The 21,421-nt window shown below is 43.1% G+C and overlaps 1 long non-coding RNA gene across 1 annotated transcript in view; it reads left to right on the top strand.

Moving 5' to 3' along the window:
- LOC143267179 (uncharacterized) overlaps nt 1–21,421 on the top strand; it is a 96,845-nt gene that overhangs the window by 20,745 nt on the left and 54,679 nt on the right. Inside the window, exon 2 of the long non-coding RNA XR_013042092.1 lies at nt 8,175–8,251. This is a non-coding gene — a long non-coding RNA (uncharacterized LOC143267179). The remainder of the gene's footprint in view (nt 1–8,174; nt 8,252–21,421) is intronic.

Raw genomic sequence — 21,421 nt, 5'->3', positions numbered from 1 at the left:
ATGAGAACCCATGTGGACCCAGAAGTTATGTAAGTATAGTAAAGCATACATGGAGATAGAGACAATGTTCACATGCACTGGGAAGTAGGGATGCTAAGTGTATCTGGTGTCGTGTATAGACAATACCCAAGAACATCTGTGTTCTATGGATGCTCACAAGCCTTTGAAAACACGGACAATGCTCACTAAGGTGTGTTAGCCCAAATTTGCCACTGCATGTCTCTCCATTTTTCAAGATGTTTGAAGGAGTCCCTTTAGCTGCAGTATACAAGACCATTCTTTTTCCAACTTCTGAACACCCAAGTTGTGGCTGCCCATTCCTTGCCAGCCTTCATCCAGTCCCAACTTATGCATATCTGGCAATATCTTTTGATGCTTCCACATAGAAGTGGCACAGTTAACTTGCATGCTGCCACTCCCATGTGTGGGTGATGACATCATTTGTGCCTGTGAATTATCAAACCACCTGAGGTGGAACTGAAGACCTGAATCTGAATCTCTACTCTGGCTGTCTATATACTAAGTCTCTCAAATCTCTGCCCAAATCTCTCATGTTCATGTCTACTACTCAGTACTGGGAGTGACCGACATCCAAAGTTTATTAGGCATGATTCTAATAAGATATACTTAGTGCTAATTCTCCTGCTTTCAAAGCAGTTTTAAGAGCAGTAAGAAGTGTACAGTAATTGGCTGGGACACCCAAGCAAGAGGACTACCTGACTTTCTGATACCCAGAAATGCCTGTTGCAAAGACTGCCATTTTGCACTCTGATGTGGTGCCACACAATCCTTTTTGATTCTGCTGTCTCCTTTTGGCCTTTTGACTCTATAAAGACAAGTTCACAGAATCTCTTTTCTGGACCAAGACTAGGGAATATTGAGCTGATGGGAGAAGGGCTGCTGAATTCCGCATGGTGACCAGCCTGCTTCTGCTTCTCTGAGGCCCATGAGTACAAGAAACAAGCTTGGAAATTCTTTTCCACACACTGACAATATACAAGAGTGTACAAACAGTTTTCATGTCACCTGAGAAAGTCTGATCTGCCTCCATCCTGGGAAAGAGCCAAGGTCTAGGGAGAAGTGGTACCCAGGATGCCACTCGTCAGGGACAAGCTGTCACTTGTGTCGGGCCACACTCAGCTTCACCAACATCTACCTCCAAACCTCCGACTTTCACATGGTTCCCCTCCCCCACCCCAGCTTGATTTTAGACAAACATCCCAACCATTTCAGTTGATTTGAGGTAAGGGATCCATCCTGAAGAGATGTTTGTTTCCCAGATCAGTATTCATTACTCATGACCATGGGAGCAGCCAGACATATTTCTTCAGCCATGTCTTAGCAAGTTTACTTACATTCTTCCTTGCTATTCTTTGGTTAAAGTCATCAAGAGCCTAACTTTTAAGTGTTTTCTGGGCCCCTGGCCCACTGCCTGGATGAGGTGTTAAGGGATGAAGAAATGCTCCTACAATAGGCCACAGATGGATGCAGCTGCTACAGCAGGCAGGGTAGGTAACCCGCAAATTGGAATGTGAGCCAATGAATAAACATACATTGATTATGTTCATTTAACTACCAGTGTAACTGCCTATGGGGAGGATGGACTAGTGGAAAAAAAAATTGATGAGCTGGTTAATGTGGCTTATTGGCGAGACAGTTTTAACGTCATGCGGCTTTAAGAGTCCTGTTTAAAAAAAATTAATGTGGAGATTGCATTTTAATGGGTCTGAGTCCGTAGGCAGAGAGTTGCAAATATGTGTCCCTAGGGGCAGTTCCTGCATTAGCTTTTTGCTGAGATCTTTTGGGGTGGGAGAGGGTAACGTATCATCATATTGAATACTTGTTAAGTGCCAACGCTGCTGTCCACACTATAGTGCTGAACAGGGAATGCATTCACTAGGATGGATATATGGACTGCAGTGTATGGCTCCCAACTACTGAGCAAGTATCAGTGACTGAATGTTCTGGGGCTAGAGATCTGAGATAGAGCTGAGACAAAGATTAATAAATGAAATGGGTCCTGAACGGATGCTTGATTCTGAAAGTGATGCAAAGGGGGAGATCAAACTATACTGTATTTAGAGGGCTTAGATGATATTACACAGAAAAAAAAGAGAGAAGAGGGGAAGGAGACAGAAAAAGGAAAGACAGAAAGAAGAGAAGGAAAGGAAAGAGAAAGAGAAGAAAGGAAGGAAAAGGAAAGAGAAGGGGGACATACCAGCTGATAATCTTCTCCCCCACCCACATTTTCTCCTTTGATCTCCATGTTCCTTCTTAGAGAACAGGTGTCCATCAGAAGGGACCTCTCCTGATGTCTTTGTAATAATCTCAGTCAAACATGCTCATAGATCCAATATTTGACCTCAGGTACCACAGGAGGTCTTCCCATCCAACCAAAATCCAATAAACCTCTCTCGCCATATTAGGAAACCCTGGGAACTCTCCTACTGACCCTGTTTCTGCATTATGCCTGGAGCCCTCTGATTACATGACTATTTTCCTATGATCAGTTACATGGGAAATCACATCTACCTCTGCATTTGGAGATACCTCCAATGTCCCTTCAAGTTCCTCATTGTGCAGCTGACCAGAAAGTCATCTTGTCAGCTGTCAAATCATCTTGTAAGTCAAACCTTTCACAGAATTCCTAATTATCAGAGGGAGAATTGGACAGAACCCACCAAACACCCAACCTGGGAAAAAATACAAGCTGCTCTTCTGTGCAACCATCCAGCCCCCAGTAGGTGCACCAATGGGTAAGAAGCTGTGATCAGAGCTCAAGACACTTGATACCACCATCATTTAGAAGAGCCATCTTGTTCCCCCAAATATAGAAATGATGACTTGTCTTTTCACCCCCAATTCCCCTTGCCTGGAGGACTTCTTAAACCCTGGGTCTCTTTACATTTGGCCTAAAAGCAACCTTTTCCCATTCTCATCTGATCCTAACACTATCCCTGAGGTAGGTAGAGCAGATATTATTAAGCTCATTTGAATAATGAGCAAAAGAGACCCAGCAAGATGAGTGCTTTGCTCTCTGTTCCTTGAGAAGGAATCTTTGTCTGGTTGACTCTCTGCACAGGGATTTTTTTTTTCATCATTCTAGGAACCTAAGAGACTTAGTCATCCTTTTTTCAAGCTCTCATGTGTCCTGACTCCATCCATCAGGAGAGGGAAGAGAGGAAAGGGAATATGAGGATGGAGGTTGGGGAGACGATGCAGTAAGGAAGAATGTCCAGAAGGGAAAAATGTTTATGTGCCTAACGTATCGATGACTGCTCATTAGTCAGGGAGAGGTCAGGGCACCTGCCGATAATGATGTCTGCATTATGGTACTTAATGGAAATGGTGCAGGACCTGCCCCATCAAAAGCTAATCTGCCTGAGAGACACCCAGGCCCAGCACAGCAAGAATGTGATCCCTGCTGGGGCCAGCTCCAGGAACAGAATCCAAAGCCATTAGTATCCGAAGGCCCTGCTGTATATGCAGTGGGTCCTGCTGATTCAGACAGTGAAGAGACTTTAGCTATTAGAGGGGCCAGGAGAGGACTGAAGAGCAGCTATGAGATGGGAGGCTTAGCCAAGGTGCCTATAGAGAAGCTAAGGATGAGGACACAGTTTCATTCTCCAGTTGCATGGGGGTCTGGGGCTGAAGGATCTGCAAGGATGCAAAAGCACTTTGTTTCTCTCCACATTTCACCCTAAGCATAGCCAGATGTAGGTCTTTCTTGGGATGTCATAAAACCCTGTTTGCAGATTCTGTATCTGGTTTTCTCATGAGTTTAAGATGGGTGTGTGAACTGCTGGGCTTTGTAGTTCTGGTAACTATGGCTGGAACTGGATATGAAGGCTTCTGTGGTGCCATAGAGTACAATGTTAGGTACTACTAGTAACACAGGAGTCTGGGCACTTAGGGCAATGGCTGCATTAGCCAGCTGTGTAACCATGTTGCTTTTGGACCACAGGTGTTAATAGCTGGTAATTTGTAAGATCTGGGTTCTCCCTGGAGGAACTCCAGTTGAAATTGAAATCTCTTGTGACATATTATGAAGATGAGGTCTTTGGGAGGAGATTAGGTTAGATGGTCACTAAGGTTGGGCTCTTATGGTTGAATACTGATGGCTTTATAAGAAGAAGGAGAGACATCAAAGTCTTTGACACGCACGGCTCTTTGCTTATTGTCATAACATACTATACACTGCCTAGGTACTCTGCCAACAAGGCCTTCACCTGATGTGGCCTTATGCTCTCTTCTTTACAACTCAGTCCAATGTGTTAGTTCATGTTACTAACAACAGAAGGCAATCAAGGAAGCAAATCACAAACAATGTAACACAAAGACAACTTGCCTGGTGGATTCTCTACCAGTTTTTTTTTTTTTGTTTTTGCTTTTTGAGACAGGGTTTCTCTGTGTAGTTTTGTGCCTTTCCTGGATCTCGTACTATAGACCAGGCTGGTTTTGAACTCACAAAGATTCGCCTGCCTCTGCGTCCCTAGTGCTGAGATTAAAGGCATGAGCCACCTCTGCCCGGGCAGTTATTTTTCTTGTTGCTGCAGTCAAATAGCTGAGAAGAAGCAACTTAGGTAGGTGGAGGTTTGTTTTTGCTCTTGATTTGATGTGACATGACTATACGCTTTTATGTTTCCAGTGAGTTTCTTTTTCCTCACTTCTAAATGTTCCACAACCTCCACAAACAGCTCTATCGTCTGGAGAATGAATGCTCTGACATAGGAGCTGTGGAGTAAACTTCACATTCAGTCATAATAGGACCTTTCTTCATGGACAGAGACCTCCGAGGTCTCTCCATGCAGAATTACTCCTAGTGGTACCCATGGACAAGCCAACTGTTATGACTGCCATGGACTTGCTATGGGTTAAGAGTTTTGAAATCTTTCTCTACTCCTCTTCTAACAAATAGGAACTCTGAAAAAAACATAAAAACCCATAAAATAGTAATTGATTGACATAGAATTACTTCCTTTGCCAGGGAAGTATGTCACCCACAAAAAAGTAGTCACATATGAGAAATACATTTGCAGAAAGATATTGTAAGAATTCTCTAGCATGTGCTTTGAAGTTTGCTGGCCAGTGAAGCTTACACACTATTGGACTGACTTCTTTATACAAATATAAATATACATATAAATATAAATATATTATAATTAACTTAATTTCACATATCAGCCACAGATTCTCCCATCCTTCCTACTCCCACCCCCAGCCTTCCCCCCAATCCACCCCCATTCCCACCTCCTCCAAGGCAAGGTTTTCCCTATGAAGTCAGCCCAGTCTAGTAGACTCAGCCGAGGCAGGTCCAGTCCCCTCCTTCCTACACCAAGGCTGAGCAAAGTGTCCCAGCATAGGCCCCAGGCTCCAAAAAGCCAGCCCTTGCACTGAGGACAGGTCCTGGCTCCACTGCCTGAGGGCCTCCCAAACAGTTCAAGCTTATCCCACTTATCCAGAGGGCCTGGTCCAGTTCCATGGGGGCTCCTCAGCCATTGGTTCACAGTTCATGCATTTCCACTAGTTTGGCTATTTGTCCCTGTGCTTTTTCCAATCATGGTCTTAATATCTCTTGCTCATACAATCCCTCCTCTTTTGCGCTGATTGGGCTCCCGGAGCTCCACCTGGGGATCGGCTGTGGATCTCTGTATCTGCTTCCATCAGACACTGGATGAGAGTTCTAACATGACAACCAGGGTGTTCAGCCATCTGATCACTAGAGTAGGTCAGCTCAGGCACTCTCTTGACCATTGCCAGTAGTCTATAGTGGAGGTATCTTTGTGGATTTCTGGATAACTTTCTAGCACTCTGCTTCTTCCTATTTCCCTGGGGTCTTCATTCATCATGGTATCTCCTTCCCCATTCTCCCACCCTGCTCCTGATCCAGCTGGTACCTCCTACTTCCCTAAGCTCTCTTTCTCCCGATCCTTGCCCGCCATTTACACCCCCCCCCAAGTTTGCTCATGTAGATCTCATACATTTCTCTGTCATTGGATAATCCCTATGTCTTTCTCAGGGTCCAGAGAGCTGATATCCAGAATATATAAAGAACTCAAGAAGTTAGACATCAAAATACCCAACAGTCCAGTTTTTTAAAAAAAAGGGCTATAGCGCTAAACAGAGAATTCTCAACAGAAGCTCAAATTGCTGAAAGACATTTAAGGAATTGCTCAACATCCTTAATCATTAGGGAAATGCAAATCAAAATGACTCTCAGATACCATATTACACCTGTCAGAATGGCTAAGAGCAAAAACACTGAAGACAGCTTATGTTGAAGAGAATGTGAAGCAATGGGAACACTCTTCCACTGTTGGTGGGAATGCAAACTTGTACAGCCACTTTGGAAATCAATATGGTGTTTTCTTAGAAAATTCGGACTCAACCTCCCTCAAGACCCAGCTATGCTACTCTTGGGCATATACCCAAGGAATGCTCAATCATACCACAAGAACACATGCTCAACCATGTTCATAGCAGCATTATTTGTAATAGCCAGAACATGGAAACAACCTAGATGCCCTTCAACTGAAGAATGAATAAATAAAATGTGGTACATATATACAATGGAGTACTACTCAGCAGAGAAAAACAATGACATCATGAGGTTTGCAGGCAAATGGATGGAACTAGAAAAAATCATCCTGAGTGAGGTAACCCAGACTCAGAAAGACAAACATGGTATGTTCTCACTCATAAGTGGATACTAGATGTAAAGCAAAGAATAACCAGACTGTAACTCACAACTCCAGGGAGGCTACCTAGTAAAATGGGACTGACTTCTAACTTGACAACAAATGTGCAGTGTAACATTGGGTATCTCTTCTCTCTCTTCCCTCTTCCTCCTCCTCCTTTCCGTTGTTGATACAGAGTCTCACTATGTAGTCCTGGCTGGCTTGGAGGGACCCATTCTGTAGATCAGGCTGGTCTCAATCTCAAAAGAGATCTGCCTGATTCTGCCTCCTGAGTGCTAGGGGTTAAAGGTATGCACCACCACTCTGTACATGCAAATGGATGTCTGAGTTCAATATCTGCACTTGTACCAAAAAACAAGTGTCTCAGAGGACAAATTAGAAGCCATGTCCCAATCTAAAGTTGTATGTGTCTGAATTTTGACCTTTATTAAGTACCTATCTGTGGAGGTAATTCCTTATAGAAGATGGGCCTCTAAAAATTTAGGGCACTTCTGGACACAAACAGTCACTCCATAGAGTCATCCAGACACACAAGACCTCCTAAGTACAAGGGTTGAGGTTGAGAGTGGATTTGCATAGGCACTGTGCCTGCCAGCTGCTTCTAAAGTGCACATGGCAGAGAGAAAGATCTCCACCTTCTACTGTACCGAGTTAATGGGAACGTCTTTTTCTCCTCAGGTTTCTCCATCTTCAATGGATCACTTAACTGCCTCCTCCTTGAATCCCAGCCCTAGAGTTCTTACCTGCAACATAGAAATAGAAGCTAAGGTCCCAGAATTTGAGAGAAAGATGAACTGCTCCCATTTTCTAAGTCTACAAACAAGAATAACAAGCCAAACAAAGCTTATCAAAGTCCAATCATAATTTCAATGTTTACACTTAAAAGGTGTGATGGGTCTTGGTTGCCAGCTTGACCACGTCTGGAATGAACTAAAACCCCAAAAATGGAGAGGCGCACCTATGATGGATTTTTGCTTAATCTGAAGTGGGAAGAGTCACTTTTAATGTGGTCTTTTCCGGGTTGAAGACACATCTTTAATCAAGAGTTTTTGAGGTCCTGTTTTCCAGGTAAACCTGGGACTTATACAGGGATGCTTGGCTCAATCTGGGAGGAGGGGACTGGACCTGCCTGGACTGAGTCTATCAGGTCGATCTCAGTCCTCGGGGGAGGCCTTGATATGGAGGTGGTGGGAATGGAGGGTGGGCTGGGGGGGAAGGGGAGGAGGGCAGGAAGGGGGAGAACAAGGGAATCTGTGGCTGTTATGTAGAACTGAATAGTATTGTAAAATAAAATAAAATTTAAAAAAAAGTTTTTGAGGTGGGAAGACTTACCTCTAATTTGGGCCATGTCTTCTGTTGGAAACCTATATAAGGACAGGGAGGAAGGAAGATTTTACTCTTTGCCAGCTTGCTTTCATCTTGTTAGCAAGTCCATTCCCTCACTGTCATTAATGTCTACTTTTTTTTTAATTCCAGAGTATACTGAAGAGTAGTGGAGACATCCAGCCTCTTGAACTGAAAGACTATTGAATTTTTGGACCTTCTATTCATAGGTAACCACTGTTGTATTAGCTGGACTGCAAGCTATAAATCATTCTAATAAATCCCCTTTCTGTATATATAGAGAGATTCATTCTGTAAGTTCTGTTACTCTAGAGAACCCTACAAAAGCCAACACTTTGAATATATACAGATACACAGGTGTAACAACATTTTGCAACATTTATAACAGTGAAGGCAGATAGAAAGGTCCTTCTCTCCATTAAAGTCCTATCTCTCCTTGCCCTCTCTTGCCAACTAATCTTACTTGTGGTAAAGGATTCAATGAGAAAATGTTCATAAAGTGCCTGGCATGACATAGAGAGGTAGGCACTCAATAAACAGTAGCTATTATCTTGATGATGATGTATGGGCATGTCTGAAGTTCTGTGAGACCTTGTGAATACCTCCCAAGTCACTCTGGGGAGTGCAGTTTAGACTATTTCCAGACTCCCTCCTTCAGGTGCAGACCCCTCCTTTGGTGGCCATCCTTCTCTCATTTGCCCTATTGACACCATTAAGCATCCTTAAGCTTTAACTCCCCAAATGGGAGTTTCCAGCTTGCAGGCTGGCAAGCCAGTCTCCACAAGGAGGTCAATTCCAGGCTTTCGGAAAATACACGAAATTTCCTCTGCTCCTTGGCATTTATTTACTGCAGATTATTTATTGTGGAAATATGAGATGGATGGTTATGGAGGGAGAGAACAAACAAACTTACCTTCCTCACTTCCCTTAACGTGTCTGAGTTCCTATGTGCATGTGCTGAAATGTCTATAATTTACTCTTCAGTTTTACAATGTTTATAGCTTTTATGTCATTTGAAGGTTATTTATAACAATTATATAAGGAAGCAAAGTGCCATAAACTGAAGTAATTTACTGTAAAATATCTGAAATGCTAAAATATCAAATGGTGCGTTACTGTAGTACTAGGGCTGTTCTTGGAGAAAAGGAAAGGGGGTGTCTAAAAATATAGCCTATTCCCCATCAACCAGTCTGTTACATCATTTTGCAGAGATTTATAAACTCAAGAGCACCTGGCAAGTATTAATTTAATTGTGTTGCAGGAGGGGCTGGAACTGAGAAAATATGGTTCCTTGCCACAGCATTCTTTCATGTGTATGGATGATATTGAAGCCAAACACAGAACATGAAACGGACCACAGCCTTCTCCCCTTGCCTGTGAATCCTGAGTCCAAGGCATCACACTTTTCACAGCAGGGAGATAATTAGGATAAGTCTTGTACAAATACAATTTTTCTAGATCCAGAAAGCCAACTGTATCCATTAGTTCTGATTACCCTTCTGTTGTGACAAAAATACCACAATCAAAAGCAACTTGGGGATGGAAGGGTTTATTTGTTTTAGCTTAAAGTTTCAGAGGGAGGGAGTCCATCAGGGTGGGCAAGGCATGGCTGCAGACAGAGTAAGCGTGGTGACAAGACTAGGGGTCTGGCTGATAACATTTCATCCACATACAGAAAGCTAGAGAGGAAACAGGAAATGGAACCAGGTTACAATATCTCCAAGTCTGACCATTGAGTGACATACATTTCCCAGTAAGGTTCTGCCTCCTAAATGGTCCATAACTTCCACAAACAGCACCTCCAGTTGGAGACCAAGTATCTAAGTACATGGGCCTATGCAGAAGATTTCCCACTCAAACCATCACAGTATCTTGAAGACTTGAAATCAGTGACATGTGACAGGGGCCACCTTAGAGAGACAAGAGTCTCTCCAGTCTTCAGAAAGACCTGTCTCAAGTCCATTGCTTCTTAAAGCCACCTTTTTTCATCCATCTTCCCGTTGATTAATTCAATGACTGTTGAATACTTAAACAGGTTTAAGAGATGGAATATTGCCCCTAGAACATCAATGGTGGAGCAGAACTTGTGGAAATGACCAACCAATGACTGGTCTAACCTGAGGATCACACCATGAGAGGCAGCTCATACATTTCACTGCCTGGATGACCAGGAACTGGAGACCTAGGGTAGAACCATACACAACTGGGAAAAAAATTAATGAAATGATTCCTAATGGTGTCCTACTATAGCTACAGATTAGTGTCTAGTCCAGTCATCATCAAGGAGGCTGCCTCAAGCAGCTGATGAGAGTGAATCAGAGACCTACAGACAAACATTAGGGGGAGAGAGAGTCTACATCAGAGGTCTCCATTGGGTTCCTCACCTCAAAGCTCTGGGAACCCAGGGAAGAGGGTGAGGAGGAATTGTGGGAGCCAGAGTGCTCATGGGGGCTTCCAGAGGCTGAAGCAGCAACCAGGGAGCCTCATGGGTCTGTGCTAGGTCTTCTGCATCAATGTTATAGTTGTTGGCTTGGTGTTTTTGTAGAACTCCTGACAGTGGGAATGGTGGTGTCTCTGACTCTTTTGCCTGCTCTTGGGACCCTTTTCCTTCTATGGGGTTGCCTTGTGCAGTCTTGATGTGAGGGTTTATGCCTGATCTTATTGTATCTTGTTGTGCTATGTTCATTTATGTCCCTGGGAGGCCTACTCTTTTCTGGGGTGGGAGGTCGGTCTGGAGGAGAGGGAAGGTGACTGGGAGTAGTATAGCAAGGGGAAGCTGCAGTCAGGGTGTATTGCACGAGAGAAGAATAAATAAAAATTAAAATTAAAAAAGAAAGATGTAATACTGAGCAAGATAGCAGTAGTTCTCCAGGGCCTCTAAAATGAAAAATGTTAATGCTAAGAACCATGGAGCTATATTCACTGTAAAGCTGATAATCCAAAAAATTCCAGGCTTCACATGGAAGGAGCTGCTGATTTGTTGAAGCACTCAAGGGGATCACAATTTTGAGGTGAGAACACAAATAGAAGGGTTCTTTCAGAATATGATAGAGTGGCCTTCTTTCCGAGCTTGGCACCAAGGCTCCGAGTGGGTGAGCAAGAACCAATTCACAGCCATCTGCCAGACCCCAGGATTCAGCTAGAAGAAGAAAACAGAGTAATTGCAAGGTCTAAGCATGCAAACCTCTGTTGAAAGTAAAAACTGCCTTGTGGTAATTCATCAAGCAAAAATAGCCACACGAGAATAATGGATTCAGGTCAACACCTCTACACATGGGCGTGTAGACTAAGCCTGTGATGATAGCAGACACCTGAAGTTCTACATAGGTATAGATGCAGGGATTGTCTTTGTGGCTCAAACAGGAAGGCCTTCTTGAAATAAGGACAGATTTGGACAGGGTACAGGTTATTCTGACATTTGCCTACTAGTTGGGATTCAGTGAATCATGAATAAGAAACACAGGACTTCTGTCCCCACACATCTTCTTTCATCTAGTGTCATGCTAACTCCCAAATCCTCCTTCATCTCTGCATTCCTTGAGATTCACTGTCTCTTTCCTACAGGCCCTCTTGCACCTGTGTTTTGAATTTTCTTTATTGAAAATAATTGTAATTTGACATATAACATGTGTGATAATTACAAGTGAGAATACATGAAGAATGAGCACCCTGATGGATTATCAAAAAAGTTACATAAAGAACAGAGCATTCCAGCATTGCATAAGCCCATTCTGCTCCCTCCCCATGATTCCCCCACCTCCATTTCAGAGATCTCCACTATCATATCTATATATTACATTCCCTTGTTTTGTTTCGTTATTCCTACACTATGTTTAAAAGTTCATTTCTGTTGCTTGTAGTAGTAGAAAAGTTCATTCCTTTTTATCACCATATAGTATTTCATTACAAAAGTATACCACACTCTATCCACTTTACTAGTGATGGACTTCAGATTATTTTTATGAGTAATGTCACCATAAGTATTTTTGTATGCTTTCTGGTACATATATACATGTCTCCAGTAGGCATATGCATACCAAGAAATAGGATTGCTGAGCCATAGTATAGATATATGACCAGCTTCAGGGAATACTGGCAAATGGTTTACATTCTCAAGTGTGTTTCTCTGATTTAATTTCACCAGTTCTTGCAAAGACTTGGGTTGCTGAACACACTTATCAATCCTTAATATTGTGAATACATTGAACTTAGCTCATTGTGGTGTGCATGTATTGGTATCATCTTATATTCTTGATTGCTGTTTTTTTATTTTATTTTATTTTATTTTACAATACAATTCAGTTCTACATATCAGCCATGGATTCCCTTGTTCTCCCTCCTCCCATGGCCCTTTCCTTCACCCCAGCCTACCCCCCATTCCCACCTCCTCCAGGGCAAAGCCTCCCCAAAGGACTTAGATCAACCTGGTAGACTCAGTCCAGGCAGGTCCAGTCCCCTCCTCCCAGGCCAAGCCAAGCGACCCTGCATAAGCCCCAGGAATAGGAGACCAGGGTAAATGAAGACCACATGAGAATAGGAAGATGCAAAGTGCTAGAGAGGCCCACAGAAATCCACAAAGACACCCCCACAATAGACTGCTGGCAATGGTTGAGAGACAGCCCAAACTGACCTACTCTGGTGATAGGATGGCCAAACACCCTAATAGTCGTGCTAGAAACCCCATCCAATGACTGAGGGATCTGGATGCAGAGATCCACGGCTAGGCCCCGGGTGGAGCTCCGGGAGTCCAATTAGCGAGAAAGAAGAGGGTTTATATGAGCAAGAATTGTTGAGACCAAGGTTGGATAAAGCACAGGGACAAATTGCCAAACAAATGGAAACACATGAACTATGAACCAATAGCTGAGGGGCCCCCAACTGGATCAGACCCTCTGAATGGGTGAGACAGTTAATTGGCTTGATCTGTTTGGGAGGCATCCAGGCAGTGGGACTGGGTCCTATGCTCATTGCATGAGTTGGCTGTTTGATTGCTGTTTTATAAGCCAAATTTTTTAGATAAAATTTACATAAATCCAATGTCTATTTTAGAAACATAGTTGAATTTTTTTGATGAATATATACTTCCTAGTAAGCATAGCCCCAGCCAAGCTAGAACACATCTCAGTGTATTAGAAAGTTTCATTTTGTTCCCTTTGCAGTTGGAATGGACCCTGGTCTGATTCCCATCACTATGGGTCAGGTTTGCTATTTCAGAATTTTATAAAAGTTTCATCACACTACACACATCTTGGGTTTTCATTGCATAATTCGGTGTACTGTTTTAGAGAGTCTCCTAGGTTGTTATTGTGTATATGTAGTTGACTCCTTTGCAATGTGTGTCTGATCTACTTGCCACCACATTGGCCCCTTGGTCCTGACAACTCTTTGATTTGCTTCTCATTTGAAGCTTATATGAAAAAAGCAAGTAAGCTTCTCTCTCTCTCTCTCTCTCTCTCTCATATGTGTGTGTGTCTGTCCCCATGTGTGCAAGTACACATGTGTGCATGAGTATACAAAGAACAGAGGACAAACTTAGCTGTTACTGACTTTTGGGAGATAGAAGCCCTTGCCAGCCCGGAACTACCAAAGAGTATAGACTGGCGTCTTAGCAAGTCCCATGAATCTGCCAATCATGTGCTGTCATCACCAGCTACTTCCATTTTTGCAGTAATTTTGAGAATGAACTCAGATCTTCAGGTTTGAAGAGAAGCAATTTACTGGCTGAACTATATACCCATCCCAAGTATTTCTTTTCTTTCTTTCCTTCCTTCCTTCTTTCTTTTTCTTTTCTTTTTTTTGTTTTTTTTTTGTTTGTTTGTTTTGTTTTGTTTTTTTGAGACAGGGTTTAGGGTTTCTCTGTGTAACCCTGACTGTCCTGGAACTCACTCTGTAGCCCAGGCTGGCCTCGAACTCACAGAGATCCGCCTGCCTCTGCTTCCCAAGTGCTGGGATTAAAGCCATGCACCACCACCACCCAGTTCCCAAGTATTTCTTTTAATCAACTTGTTTCCTATCTCTTGTGTAAATATATGAAAGCAGAATAAGTAGGTTATATATTAGTCATATGTGTACCTTTAAAAAAGTGAAAACTGTTTACCAAAGTATTTGTATCATTTAGTATTTTCCACTGTCCATAGGACTTTCAATTATTCCTCACTTTTGTCAATGCTTGATCTTGTAATCTTTAACATTTTAGTTAAAGTCATTACTATGTCACTACTAGGAAGAGCTATCTTCTTGTGGTTTTACTTTGTGTTTTCTTCTTAAGTTTATTTTTGTAAATTTCATACAAGTACTATATTTATATCACTTCCACCCCTCCAACTTCTCATGTGTTCCCCCATCCCCTACACACACACACAGAGAGAGAGAGAGAGAGAGAGAGAGAGAGAGAGAGAGAGAGAGAGAGAGAGAGAGAGAGAGAGAGCCTGCTGAGTCCATTTAGCATTGTTTGTATATGTCTTATGGTCAACTGCTAGGGACTGGAGAATCTATCAGGGAGCTTGTTCCTGGGGAAGACTGAGTCTCCCTCTCTCAGGAGTTGTTAACTGCCTATAGCTCTTCATATAGGAGTAGGGCCTTGTGCGATTTCCCTCATCTACATTGGCATGTAGATTGATGTTGTCATTATTCAGATCTTGTTTAGATGGCCACAGGTACAGCTCCCCTGTCAAATATAGAAAACTCAACCCCACAGTAGACATCCTTGTCCTCTGGCTCTTGGAATTTTATAATGCTCCCTGAACTTTAGGTGGGGGCTCGTGTCATAGATGAATCAACTGGAGCTAGGCACTCCACAGAGTTTTGTTTTGTTTTAATTTTGAACAGTTTTGGATTTCTGTTATGGTTTTAGTCTACTTCAGAGTGAGAAGAGAGAGTTTTTGGGGATTTTTTGGAGGGGGGGGGCATATGGGGCATATGCTGCTACCCTTATCCGTGAGTATAAGGATAAATACTTTGAATGAAGTTGGGAGTTTTACTGGTTTAGGAATGTGGTGGTCATAGATTCTCCTCCAAAATCCATGAGCTCATCAGCATTGCCTCCTTAGCTCTGTTGTTCTGTTAGCCGCCTGTTGTGTCTCTTCCCAGTTTTTGAACATTGGATGTCAATCATTTAATGTACAGAATATTAGGGATTATTTGTGTATTGTGAATTCTTTGTTGACTCTCCATTACAAACAGTTTCTAAAAGTCTGCTTTCAGCAGACAAATCCCACTGAAAGTGAGCTCATGCTGAGTCACTTCCACAGAAGTTAATGCTTGAAATCAATTCTGTTCTTTAGTGGTGGAATTGGACTGTAGGATTTATTGAGCAATGAAGAGGGGAGGGAGAAGGAAAAACAGAACTGGCCAGAGCAATACATTTCAGACCGAGGAAAAAACAGCTGATGTGTTGCTCTGGAGGAAAAGATTTGAGGTTGTCACAGCAGCATGGCTTAGCACATACCTGGTGAGTCGTGGCTGCTGGTGGCAGGAAGGATGTTGTTGAATATGAGTTATATTTGAATTAGTGCAAAGGCTGATACAAAATAAAATGTGTCATTGGTTTTGAAGTAGTAAATAGCGGGTCAGTGACAAGCCCAGAAACTCTTAAAACTTCAGAATTCAGAGAAGCCTGGGACTTGTCTAGTCTCATCCTCCTCATTTTGAAAAGGATAGTTTTTAAATCAAAATAAAATGAGTCACACAATGCTACAAAACCACATCTATATTTGAAGGACTGTTGTACTTTTCTCTGGGTCTGAAAAAAAAGGAGAAAAATGTATGAACATTACCTTGATGGACAATGCATGATATTCAGTAGGGAGGTGTAGCACCCAGTTTTGTTTTCAAGGAACTTTCCATTTAATTGGGAGGAAATATACTCCTTCAGAATAGTTTTGAGAACAATGCAAGGACCCCCTTTTTCAAGTGAAATAAAAAACCAGAAAATTTGAGTTAGTACAAAGAACTCTGGCAGCAATGAGCTTTCTTGGGGTTGGACAAAGTAATTGCAGGTTTGCACATCGGGGTCTTTACCCCCCAGTTAGTTTCAAAACTAACCACATTACTCCTTTTCAAAGGTTGAAGTACATACTAGCTTTCTGCTTCCCTATGTGTTCAAAGACCTGCCCTAGATGTGGGAGTTGCAGATACTTCAGCAGGAATGAGTGCTCAATAAACATTTGCCCATTGATGGATGGACTGAGTCGAGAATAGCAGTGGGGAGAAAACTGCACTAGACATCGCCCATTCCCTAGAGCTGTGAGTATAGGAGACTCCATCCCGGAATCTGCAAGAGACAAGGATCTGCTGAGACAGGTCATTTTTCAAGGGGCATCAATGTCACAGGTCAGCACTCAATGAATATACCTGGTAATGATAGCAGGATTGCAGGATGAGCAAATATTCCTTCTAAAGAATAAGCAATAAGAACGGTTATCTGTATACCGCCTCATTTCTTATCATCATAAGGAGTGCTGCTTATAGAGCAAATTCTGATCTGGGCAAAGTTTTAAGATAATTTACATATAGAATAAGGCATTCACAAATTTTCCTTAATCATTTTAGAAGTGCCCTGCGTTTTACACAGGATAAATAATAACACATAACAGGTAAACAAAGGAAAAAGGACATTTATATGATGTATGGGTGTGGGGTGTGGAATGTGAGGGCAGATAAGGCTGTATCTCAATACTAAATGTATTTTTTTCACAGTCTATTCAATTTAATACTCAGTTAACCTGAGGTATGAGTGAATCTGCATTGTCATTTCCAAGAGCAGAAAGGGAAACTGAGGCTCACAATGTTTATGGACAAGTTTCTGTAAGGCTTGGAGTAATCTCCAGCTTCTACCCTCCAAGCAGTCTACTGCTCAGTTTTGTGTATTAGTGTTGTGGCTATTTGGCTTTTCTCATCCATACCTTACTGGTGCATATAATTTCTGTATTCGTGGCCAGTGGCATAGAGTTTCAAACAGGAAAGAATGCTGTGGTTGGAAATCTGCTATATCATTAGGATTAGTTAAAGAAAAGGAAGATGTTTCTAATTAAGAGGAGTCAGTCATTGTGTCCACTATATATATGATGGATTAGCTCTGCCTGTCACATGACCTCTTGGAAATTATCTTTCTAAATATCCAAAGGATAAACGGTTTGTTTCTCAAACTGGAAAGAAGAACATTGAGAAGAAGCCAGCTGTACTATGTGTTGGCTCATGGGAGAACACAGGAATGAGGATGCTGTACTTCTGCTCTGGAGAAGAGTCCTTCAATAGGGAGGGGTACTCTGTTCCACCACCTGCTGATCCCCTGCCCCCAGTTGCTCAGAGCTCCCCAAGGTGCTACTTTCTTTTTATCTCACCCTTTGACAAGCATCTATGTTCTCTCCCCCTCTCTCAGAGCCTTGCATCCTTTGGTCATCAGTGCTGAGATGTGACCCTCTAAGGGTCCATAGGCTAAAGGCCTGGTCTCCAGGGTGGCCCTACCCAAATGCAGTAGATGCTTTAGGGGCCCAAAGCAATAGGTCCACTCAGACTTGGACTGAAGCCTCCAAAAATGTGAGCCTTTCATGTTCTCCTTTATTTTTGTTTTTATTTTCCTTTCAAATTTCCTTTCTCATTCTCCCTTTTTGATTTTCTGAGACATTCTCTCACTCTCTAAACCAGGCTGGCCTGCAAATCACCATGCAGTCCAGGATGGCCTTTGGCACATGACAATCCTGGTGTCTCAACCTCTCTAGTTAGTACTGGAATTACAGATGCAAGCCACCACCCAGCTACTCTTTTTTCCTTTACGTTTGTTTCTTCAGGTATTTTGCTCTGATGATGTAAAACTAATATAGGTTAATCAAGCAGCTAGCACCAAGACATCTCTGAGCAGAGGCTACCCTTGACGCTCCTATGATGCAGGAGAGGCTGTGCAGCATTGAAGAGCCCAGCCCAGGAAAACGTTAGCATCTCAACCGCTTTACATTCTGTGACTTTTGGCAAGACATTCCGTTTCCATGTCCACTACCATGAGGCTAACAATTTCGAAGTGTTAGTGTATTCAGGCATTTATAAATGCTAAGGCAATGACGGGATAATGACAGGGATTACACAAGATAACATTTGCAGAGTGATCCTAAGTACCTGACTCAGCATCTTGTGTGTCAAGGGCACCTGGGAACAGAAACACACTGAAGAAAATAAGCTGGCTGTGAGGCAGGCTCTTGAGAAAGCAACTCCCATTCATAAAGGTGGTGCCTGGTGTTCCACTCAGAACTTCAGTCCCAGATCTAACAAGACTTTGATAGTGTCTGGGAAACAAACCCCCTACACCCCAGAAGTGAAACCACAAAAGGCTTATCTTCTAGATGTTTTGAGAAAGAAAAGAAGGCAAAGCCATCCAGTGATTACACGGGGTGAGAATTGAAACTGAAGGACTCCCTTCTGCCTCACTGAAGGATGCCTTGGTCAGAGACCACATTTTATCTCTCTCACATTCACATGAAGCATGTGATGGTGTCTTTGCAGGCACTTGGTGCTGCATAGACAAGCCTTGTTCTCCATCTATAGAATGGCTATCAGTTTGAACCTACTAGAGTTAAATATTTATATTTATATATTTATATTTATATTTATATTTATATATACTCATTTTTCTTCCTGCCAGGTGCTACCAATCATGTTTTAGACAGAGGGGAGGAAAAGAAAGGAAACAGGAAGCAAGATTCCTACCTTAGGGCCCCAGTGCCTTACTTCCAGGCCACCAGGTCCTGCTATGTGAAAATTCACATTTGTCTCCAGTGAAAGAATTACTGCAAATTCCTACCCCTAAAAACAAAGACACTTGGCTCTACCTTTAAGTTTTTTCTAGCCCTCAAGATGGCTGTACACATGGCCAGGAGTGACTGTTCAGAAAACAGCCCCCTTCTATGTAATTCAAGGCAGTCATGTTCAGGGAAGCAATGCTTAGCCCCAGAAAACCCTGGTTCACAGTGTGGGTCCTGCCCTGCAGGAATACCGGCATCAAACCCCTACACCATCCTACCCTTGGCCACCTCGGAGTCTCAGTTTCTCAGCTTGTCAAATGAGGAAGGTTCGTACAATGACCTTTAAGGGCCCTTCCATCTTTAAAACTGAATGATTTCTAAAAGGCTAAATAAAACAAAATGCCAGAGTTGGATAAATTCATCAAAAAGAAAAACCTCAACTCATTATTAGACACAGCATTGGAGGGAAGCCAGCCAAATTCTGATATGGCCCTTGCTTGCAAAGCAATCTATCCATCCACTTCTTGTCTGCTGTTCTGGTCTTAGCTCCTCTGGTAGCTTACAGAGCTCAGGAGACAATAGGCCTGCTGTACAGGGATCAGAAGACAGGGGAACCAAAGCACTAGGGGTACCTGTTTGCTGGATGGCTGAGTGGCCAAGCCTCATTCCTCCTAGAAATTGCAGGGGACTGTAGGAAAGTAGCACATCTTTCCCCTCTGGCAGCCATTCTGGGTGGAGGGTGGACCACGTTCACCTCTGAGATGCAGAGTATGAGAGGAGGGGACTTTGTTGTACACATGGACAGGGCTCTTCCCCTTTGTCTTTGACTGTGAGGCCTTGAAACCATATCTTCCTTTACAGAAGCCTTATTTCTATATCCTCAGTGCTGACATGGATCTGCGCTGTCTGCCTACTTCAGTAGCATTATTTTGTATGCTTGAAAGTCCTTGGCGGCTAAAGTATCTATCCTAATGTGACCTCTTGCCACCCCTGATAGCACAGACATATTTGAGGCTTTGACCAACCTGTACTCATGCAGCCATTTCAATGATGCTGGCACGGTTTCCATGTAGTCAGAACACCCTGCACCTGGCAGGACCTGAAGATAAGCTGAAGATCCTTCTCCCTTAGGCTGCCTTCGGGGCAGTGGTTGAGCTCGGAACTTCTGGGGTGAAAGGCTAACTAAGCAATATTATTTACTTCCTTAAGTAGCTTGGCACAGTTGCCCGAGTGGCTGACCCTGGCACATGGGTTTTCTCTCCCTTGCAGCTCAGTGAGGGGAAACTATCAAGGCAGGTCAGGCCATTATGTTACAGGGAGACAAAAAGAAGACAAAATTTGTCTTGGAGGTCTTTTTGCCTTCCCCTCACACTGCAGGTGGCATCATGAGAATCTCAATTCATCAGGATGAATGTACATGACAAGTACATGAGGATGCTGTAGTTCTGCTCTGGAGAAGAGTCCTTCAATGGGGAGGGGCTCTCTGTTCCACCACCTGCTGATCCCCTCCCCCCCCAGTTGTTCAGAGCTCCCCAAGGTGCTGCTTTCTTCTTATCTTGCCTTTTGAAAGCACCTATGTTCTCTCCCCCTCTCTCAGAGCCTTGCATCCTTTGGTCATCTGTGTCATCTCAATTCATCAAAAGGGGCACCCCACTCCTACTTAGGCATGAGTCAGTTGCCTCCCCAGGGATGAAGCTCCATTAAAACCAGGAGTGACATGGCTCTCCCAAGCTGATGCCTTCTGTCTAGCTGATACAACAGTGCACATTTACTCTGGGGTTCATGAGAATTGGTGCAGCTGGGGTGCTCTGAGAAATGCTCAAAAGCCAGGCAGCCAGGCCACTATTTTGAACTATAGCTTAGTGACCCACACTGAGGTCAGCTGAACTAGTTATTCCAGAATGAGCCTAAGTGTTAGAGATTCTGGTAACTCTGGGAAGGAACCCAAAGGGTAACCACCCTGACTGTGAGGGTCTGGTAGGCTGTCATTCCTTGCTGGTGTCAGCCCGACCGCTGGTATCTATCTGAGATTTCATTTTAGACTTGGTGATCATGAGCACCTCTCTATGATGGGTGAACATTTCACACCACTAAGATAAATGACCTGATTCTTCTTGTCACCAGGGGAGAAGCATACAGCAAGCTGACTAACTCTCCATATGCCCCATACCTATAAATCTGAAGCCCATGGACTTCTGCCATTGAGGATGGTCAATATCTGAGTGCATGAGCTGGCAAGATGGTTCAGTAGGCAAAATTCACAAGCATGGACACCTGAGTCCAATCCCAAACACCAACTTAAAAAGCCGGAATGTCAGTGTTCAGCTGTGATCCCAGCCTGAAAAGATCAGAGATAGGTCGATTCCTGGAGCTCACCAGCTTGCTAACTAAAACAACAAGTTCCAGGTTCAGTAAGAGACCCTGCCTCAAAAAATAAAGTGGGGAGCAACTGAGAAAGATACCTTCACACACATGCATACACATATAAGCACACACACGTACATACACCAATATGAGTATAACACACCAAAAGGCAACACATACACACACACACACACACACACACACACACATCAGAATGCAAATGATGTGTTACAGCACTCATATATGACCAGGTATTATGCATTATTATGAGATCTAAGAGGA

Source organism: Peromyscus maniculatus, chromosome 9 (assembly GCF_049852395.1).
Source record: "Peromyscus maniculatus bairdii isolate BWxNUB_F1_BW_parent chromosome 9, HU_Pman_BW_mat_3.1, whole genome shotgun sequence".
Taxonomy (NCBI): Eukaryota; Metazoa; Chordata; class Mammalia; order Rodentia; family Cricetidae; genus Peromyscus; species Peromyscus maniculatus.
The sequence above is the reverse complement of the archived record's forward strand: the minus strand, read 5'-3'. Positions and strand labels throughout refer to the sequence as shown.